Below are 9,167 nucleotides of genomic sequence, written 5' to 3' on the forward strand. Positions count from 1 at the left end.
CATAATTATCTCTCCCTCCACCAAAGAAAAAAAAAAGAACAAACTATCAGCAGGGATAAAAATCCTTCAAGGGTATTTATGGTCTGCAAAGTACTAAAGTAAGATTTCAAAAGATGGAGGTGGCATTCAGGAATCCTTTCATCCTCATGTACCCATGTTTGCATATGTACGCTGATGTGGGCATGTTGTCTTTCCACACAGCTATTGTGGTTCTTATGAAAAAGAGAACAAAACAACAAAAAATAACCCTAAATTTAATCTGATATTTGAAAGTTTTAATATCAGACTGAAATCTATACTACTTTCCAGCTTAGAATTCCTGAGAAATTAAGCACAGTTATACACTTGACAGAGGTCTTAAATTTCTCTGTATCATTAACATACAATACTCAATAGACACAACAAGATTTAGGACAATTATAGTGTGTTAACTAATTGAACTGGATAAAACCTGAATTCAGCAGCGTGTGATAGAGAGAAAAATAGTAACAATATCAGGATGTGACAGTTGATTTACTGTAATCTATCAGTAGATGATTAATTCCAGCTTTTTTATTATTATTATAGTTAATGAAGACTGGTTATTCTGCTGATGAAAGTCATACTGTTCTGTACCGTAAGGCAGATGAGCTATAGAAAATACAGAAGTTTAAAATATATAGACAATTATCAATAATGATGATTTATTTTTCCTTCTTTAGGAAGCAGCCAGAACATTTCAAATGGAAAAAGTCAGTGTACTCAATGGGACAAAAGTCAGTGCAGTTCAAGTTTTAGCAGCACGATGATGAAGAACATTTGGACTCCACAATAACACCAAAGTTATACACTTTAAAAAATTGCTAGGCTAATGATTTAATTTTAACATGATTTTGAGATAAGATCTGTGTGTTAAAATGCAAGAGTTCCCTACCATGACTCTGGAAAGATAATCTGCATTTGGAACTATGTATCAGAGCTGATGTCCTGGTACTACTAGAGAAACATTGTGAAAAAAAAAAAAATCACAGACTTAGACTCTGTTAAGGTGGACATTAATCTTGTTTACTTTAGATAAGAGGTTACAAAGTATAATTTCAGGGTGTTTTTGAATGAAGGTTCCATAAACACCTGAGCTTAACTATTCAGTAGCTATACAGGAACTTCTAATTTCAAATACCTTATGTGTTCAGCACTGCACTGTAAAACATACTTCTGTTAGGTACCATGCTGGTACATCAACATCACAACAGCACTTCGACTTCTGATATTCATACATTCCAGCAGCTGGATATGCTTACCCTTTGTATTCTTAAGATAGCTATATGCTTTACTAGTTCTAGAGTTCTTCTATTAAATTACAACTTAAGGATAAAACATATTTGCATTTAAAATCTTAAGCTACAATCTATTTCTGTTTTATCCTGGCATAAACAAGCAGAGCTTGCTTAAGTTCAGTTTGTCAATATACATGTGTGATAGCTTATTTCTCAAACAATATGCAATTTAGAAAGCTTGACAACAGTCTTACTAAATGAATAGTCTAATATTTATATTTTCCTTGGATGACAACTAAAATTGATACTGGGTTTACACAGCAAGATTTTGTTAGTGAAAGGACTACAGAGGTGGACTGTGAGCAGAGCCCAGCACTGCCCATGACAGAGCAGAGTGGCTCCCACTGCTCCCAAGGGATTCACTGCTGCCAGACCTGAGCTGTGTGCAAGGCTAGGTGCCTACTGAGAGAGCAGACCAAAGGAAGGGAAAAGCACCATGCTACAGTAGCTGGGAGAGAAGAGTAAGTAATGGGAGAGAAGCAGGCCTGAGAGCATCCAGGTCAGCAGAGGAGGAGGGCAGAAGGTGCTGGGTGCAGAGCAGCAAACCCTGAAGACCAGAAGAGGCCTATGGCGGAGCAGTAGGTCTGGAGCAGTGTGTTCCTGGGGGATGGAGTACTCAGAGTGACCATGAAGGAACAGCAGAGATGAAGTGTAAAGGACAGACAATAGGTACACAAGGGTGGATGATGTTCACTTTGCTTTTAGTTTCCCCTGTTCTAATCTGTTAGATCTCCTTGTCTGTATCTCAACTTTTGAGCCCTTTTCCATTCTATTTTCTCCTCTTCAAGGTGGGAATAAGAAAATGGTTGTGGTGGGGTTTAACTGTTTGTCAAGGTGAAACTACCATATATAGATATAACTTGATAGCGTTTATTGATTGTAATGAGACATTACTTATTGAGTCCTAAAGAATTCAACTAAAATTTAAATGAAACTGCTTTGTTCTGCTATATTCAGTTTCTTAAAGACATAGTTTGGTTAAAGTTTCCTATCAAGGGAAATGCAACTTGGCTTTTCATTGGATATGCAGTGATTTAACCTGTCCATGTCCTGCAGTATGATTCCATTAACTCTTGCAGGAAAGAAATTAGTGGGGGAAAAAGTGAACATAATGCCTTGCCAGCCATTGCTGAATTACTTAGGGATTTCTATGCTTGTACTTTTAATTGAATCTTCATATTTTATTCAATTAAAAATCCCATAGTTTTCTATCCCAGATATTTTTCTAACTTGACTGGATTTATTTTTTTTGAGAGTGGGTCTTTTGCACTTGAAGACAAATTATTACCCTGCAACCATGATCTAATTTATTTGTAAACTATAGGTCAGCGATACAAACCTGCTCTGGTATTTCATATGCATGTATTTCCTCCTCACTCCACTGCAAACTGCACATCATTCAGGGACAGAATGACCAAAGGCTTAAAATTTCTCACTTAAAATTAACATTAAAATGCTAAGTAAGCCTTTATATATGTAATGACAGTTATGTTCTTCCTTAAGTTTTTGAGAGATCTTTCATATTTATTGTTCTGTTTGTACTGATTTCAAACAAAAAACATGTTTTCAGTATTTATATTTCATCATACTTGTATAGCATGATACATAACCTGATATCCCAAAACAGTCTAAATAATTTTTTATTCCCTTTAAAACAAAGGGAAAGGGAAGATCCTGCTCTGATTTAGTTTGTAGTAAGAAAAAGAAACGGATTTCAGACTGGAGCTTAAGAAGCATTCTGAGATTTTTGGACAAACTGTACTACACACAGTACAATTGTCAGCATTTTCTAGTAACATTTTCACATAGGATGGCTGTCAATCTCTTCTGGATGACCTACACACTCTCTCCGGGGAGGAAATAAGTTGTTTTAGAGAGAAGGACTGAGTAGACAGAATTATTCAATCAGCTAAACAGTGTTATCAGTTATGCACTTACTGGATCAACTCCAGAGAATCATCAGTAAGACAATTAAGCATCTTCTATATGAGACAGAGTTGAGACTGTTCAGTCCAGAAAAGAGAAGGCTCAGGAGAATGTCTATAAGTACATGAAGAGTCAAGGAAGCCAGACTCTTCTCATTAGACACCATCAACAGGACAAATAGAAGCACACTGAATTCCACTTGAAAACATTTCCACTTTTTCCACTGTAAAAAGGTAGCTTAAAGAGGTCCTGGAGACTCCATCTATGAAGATATTCAAAATCTAATTGAATAGAGTCCTGGGTAACCTGCCCTAGTTAACGCTGCTTGAGCATGAAAGTCGGACTAAGAGGTCCTTTCCAGCCTCAACCACTCTGTGATCCTGTGACAAGTCCTACACAGTACTATGCAGTTAACACTTCCATTCAGTCTAACACTGTGAGACTTAGCAGTAGGACATCTTTTACTACTTCAGAAGCAAATTTAGCTCTTCATGGCTTGGAAGTGTTTCTGCAGCATCAATTCAAGTAAACATGCTCCAAAACACTTGAAAGAATATTTTTCTACAAGTAGAAAGCAAAATCTTTTCTGGTAAAAAAGTATATGATGAAAAATTTTTTAAAAATCTCAGTAACTACGTGGGAAACCTTGAAAAGATCTCAGTTCTCTTATGCTCTTCCCCTGCAACAGTATTCAGAGGATTTTAAAGGCACATGGTTTGGATTTCAACCTAAGCAGTACTTTTATTTTGACAGCAACAAAACATTTAGTTTACAGTCACATGAACAAAAGACAAATCTGTGCTAATGCAATAAACATACCACTACATTTATTAGTACTACCTGTTGTCTTTTGGGTATGGAGTCCAACAGCATTCCTGTCAATTTTTAAGTAAAGACCTGAAGCTACTATATAGTGAATACTAGATTATAAAGAATCTGGCTAAAGGAGTCATCTAACCTGGACTGCTTCTCAGCATGCTCTGACTACATCTTGGCTCTAGAATTCCACGAGAAACAAGCACACATCCTTGGTCTGTTCCTCTCATAGTCATGAAAAGAACTTACAGTTACTAAAATTACCAAGACCACATCTCACCCTAAAAGAAAAACAAGTGTTTCATCTTCATATCTCCATTTCCAAAGGGAAATAAAATCTTTCTGGAGGAATGTTATAAGGTCTTATGTAAGGCAGTCATACAATCTTCTTCGCACAATGCCACTGACACAGCAGACAATATATGATGGTCTTTTACAAGCAGTAGTATACAGGACTATACATCCACTCTGATTTCCAGTAGAAGAATATCTGGACTTGCAAATTTGCAGGGAGCAAGGTGCCATCCTCCCAGGTGGAGGAAAGAGGGAGGAGTCATCTAGGATTCACCACAGGCTGCACCTGTCTAAGTCACAGTAGGCAGCCTAATTTCCTTTCTTCAAAGTTTGTTTACTACTTTGAGCACAAGAGTTACCTAATAAAGTCCATTATTACAGCCTGATTTCCAGCTGCTAAAGGAGGACCTTGTTTGCCCTTGCTTTGGAAAAGTAAGATTGCAGAATTTGTTTCAGAACACACCTCACACCTTATTTTGCATCTTAGCTGATGCAGATGAAGAAATACAAACCAAAAGTACCTTTCTTATTCTGTTTAACAGTTCAGTTACAAGGACTATATGAAAGAAAATGCCAATGAACTATTGTTAGAATGTTTTTTTTTTTCTTACATGCTCACACTCCACGAGATTTCAATACCTCTAACATAATGCACTTAGTCTGAAATCAGTTATTTCAAAATACAGACATAAAATACATTTGTAGAGTTTACTTGTGAGGGGAACTCTTGAATCAAAGACCAAGAAACAATACCTTCAAAGTAGGATATAGATACTACACATTCCTAATGCTTCACCATGTGACAATTCTATGTATTTCACTATAGTATCTGGAAACTGACAAGAATAAAAGAAAACCACAGCCCCAGAGAAATAACACTTCTAGCTTACGAAGGCTTTCTAACCAAACATCAGCCAGCACTAGAGGTGGATCAAAGCATGCGAATAAAATCTATTGGCTTTGTGGCTCATTTTAGCATCCTGACACCTTATTCAGTTAAGATTCACTATGCCATCCAGATAAAAATATATCTATTTCAGAGTTCCTATCTCCCTTTTTTTCCTAGTATAGTTGATAAATTATTGTTTTGTATTAAATTGCAAATTCTAGACAAGATGAAAAATTGACTTGTATACATCTATATAGACCTCTGACCTTAGGTATCCTACTTTCTTTTGATTTTATTTATTAGCATTAACATCTAGGGCGCGGTATGACAAGTTCACAGAAGAAAATACTGAAATTCTTGTGGGGATGCACACAAGATGCAACAGCCATAATTCCTTCCAGAGAGTAATGTACATATTTTACAGCATTGCTCAGTCTAAGGCCTGGCATGGAGGAAGAGGAGAGCAGCTTCAGTATAGCCTTGCCTTTGCTCCTTTCCCCTAGAACTGCAATGTCCCTGCTATTTTTGTTAATCCTCTGTTTGCAGTGCTATACATACTGCAGTTGTGTACTGTAAATTGGAATACCTAAACAAGGATTAACAAAGAAGTACAGTTGAGGGTAGGCTTTTCAGATTGTACTGAAAAGGCATTCAGTACACAAGTGTTGTCAGTCAGTTCTTAGTAGAAATGCAGTAAAAAAAAATTGAAGTCTTCTAGTATGTAAGAATGACTTCAGAGGGGAAAAAAAGATCATTAGAGGTTCAAGGCAATTCACAAAAGTTTTAGGACACTAGAAGGAAATGGCAGAGAGAGGTCCTATTATGCTTTGTTTTCTTCTACTTTACAAGCTGAAATGCTGCTTCAGGGACTGAAAAAAATCAAATTCACTTTTACCCTAGGAATCTCTGGCAGCAGCTTCTTGACGTGAGCAATACAGTCTAGTAGCTACCACCACAGAAGGACAGGACTCTGTCCTCACACTGACATTCTCTCTCCCCCCTTTAAACTCTTCAAATGATTGCCAAATCCCTTAATAAGTCTTCACAACACCATTACCCAGGGAAAAAAAACAACACAAGAGGATAATTATCTGAAATAATCTGATGAGTTAATTATATTGTGAGGTCTCCAACAGACACAGGGATCTACAAGGAAACATGCAAAGACAACAAGTGAGACTCTCCTCTTCTAACAACCATTAACTTCAGCTGCTCTGGAAGTCATAGCATTTTGTCTGATCAGATTGGGTAAGAGAGAGCAAGATGAAATTGGGAGTTGGTGGAGCACTTCCAGATCATCTCTACTGTCTATACAAAATGATCTGAAACCGCCATCACTCAAGTCAAGGGATTAAGCAATAAAAAGTAGATTTTACTACTAACGTAATGTTTTTATTAATTATAGTCCAACTACCTCCTAAACTAGAATGCATGCATGATTAATATGAATAGGATATTATTAGGATGAAAATCATGATCTTTGGGTTCTAAAAAACACAGAGAAGCACTGTGACTTCGTTGTTTTTTTTTTTCTCTTATTACTTTACCCATTAGCCCTACATTGCACACATTTTCCCCACAGGCACAGTGCTAACAGGAAAGTCTATACAATGTAAAATACACTGAATATAGCACCAGTGTTAGTAAGAGGCTGTAAGCAAATCCTAATGGGCTGTAGTACACTTCTGCCAGTATTCCCAAGTTGGGTACAGGTCTCAGGTGACAGAGGAACAGTAGACTAATGATACTATATCATCATTTCAGAGCAGAATCTCACATCCAGTGTTTCACTGAGGTGTTTTCTCACCAAGACAAAGTTAAAAGTGCTCTTGGCCTTCATGACTTGAAGGATTAAGTTACTATTTTGACCAGAGTTGATTGTGTTTCTAACTCTCCCTCCCTGAGGAAAAAAAGTTTTATCTTACTGTAAAATTAACACATAAAATAAGCATATTTTTTAAAACATTGACAGTAAGCTTTTATTTCATTTTATCATATATTTAGAAGTGATATGACTGTTTTGCTTATGTTGCCTGTCAAATGAAAATGTTTTGAAAGCATGTATGTTTTAATACAGGTGTTGTGGCGCATTAATGGCATTTTCTGGTCAACTACCAATCTATTACTCTAACTTCATTTGGATTCCTAGTTACTCAGTGTAGCCTTATCATGTAACACTAGAAAAAAGTAGTAAATCAAAGAATAAAGGAGTTTATCAACACTATAAAAATACAGACTGCCAAATCTTATATATTAGTGCTTTACAAAGTTATTTTTTCCTTCTCTATTACTTATCTGCCTAATTTTATTAGCGTAAATTAAATGAAATTTTGAATGAACGTATTTGCAGTTGCCCTCCAGAGCAAACTAAATGAAATCTGCCAATTCATTTGGTAAATAGGCCTGGTTACATTTTACATTTACTTCATATTCATTCTTCTTTCAGAAGTTTTGCAGGTGGCTGACTACATACAGACTGTGAAGAACACTAGAATTATTATCTGAAAAATATTCCCATAACCACACATTCTCACTGACACCTCTGCATATTCATAAGCTATGAGGAATTTGCACTGTGTACTTCACAATTAGTTTCATTCACCTCTCCTCCCACCCCAATCTGCACAGTGATTGGATTGTCATCCATTTCCATTATCAGAAATACTCTTCTACCCAAAGAATAAGGTTGCTAAAGACAAAGAATATGTTGCCACACTATGTACATTACACAAATATTTGTCTGGAGAAACATAACCTCCACGAGCATTGTCTACTTTTATAGAATCAAAGTTTCACAGATTTAATAGCTTGAATAATGGGTACAGCTTGAATATTTAAGTATGGTAAACATCAGTGTTTGTAATCACAATTACTTGCATGTTAGCAAAGTTTTATGGAAAAATAACTGAAAAGAAAGCAGTAGTTCCACTTACCAAACAACAAATGCTCGGGATTATACCCCAATAAAGATTGGCTACCTGGCATTTCCATAGTTTGCACTGCGTGACAGACATCCATTTTACTGCGTGACAGACATCCATTTTATTTAACATTCCATTACTTCTGGACACAACTTTACTGAAATTTTCTAGATGTGCAAACCTAGAATGCTTACAAAAGAGTTGAGGAACTTAGTAATGCACTTTAAATCAATTTTTATGTTCATAAACTAGAGGAAGATAATTTTTTGTCACTGGATTTCAAATAAAGATGTTTAGAAGTCTGTTTGTTGAACTGATCTGAGTTTTTTCTTCTTTTAAAGAGTAGATATAATTTTAGAGAACTGAGAAGGAGAAAAGGAAGTAGTTTTCTTCTACTACAAATTTGGCAAAGTAGAAATACTTCAACTTTTTTCATTATAAATTTACAATAAATTTTGATGTTGATTTGTTGAACCTCATGCTTTCTCACTTTACTTCCCTTGTTACAGGATTCAGATCACAGACCTTGTTTGTAAGTGAGGTCTGGAACTGTCAAGCTCTTTGTATGTGAAGTTTTATGCATGTCCTTTTGCAAGTGGATTGCTTAATTGTGAGGGCAAATGAACAACTGCTGGCAAAGAGAGAGTCTGCACAACATAATTTTATTCATCTTGTTCTGCACCCACTTTATGAACTATAGAATACGCTTGTTGACTCCTTGAACAAGTATTTATTAAAGAAAACATCAGCACAGTTGAACATGGATCTACAATGGCAACAAACGCTTTGGCTTGTTCAGCATCTTTAGCCTGTTAATTGGTATATACTTATGTATAATCAATGGATATACAGATGGTACGGTATATCCAGGAGCTTGGCTAATGTAATTGTTATGTTGGAGTAAGGAAAGAAAGTCACTCACCCTATTCTGGGTTTGCAAGATGGACTCCAATGGAGCAGATCTCCAGAGTGATCCTTCCCTACTGGCAGTCAGCTCTTAAATGG

This window comes from Meleagris gallopavo, chromosome 4 (assembly GCF_000146605.3).
Source record: "Meleagris gallopavo isolate NT-WF06-2002-E0010 breed Aviagen turkey brand Nicholas breeding stock chromosome 4, Turkey_5.1, whole genome shotgun sequence".
Taxonomy (NCBI): Eukaryota; Metazoa; Chordata; class Aves; order Galliformes; family Phasianidae; genus Meleagris; species Meleagris gallopavo.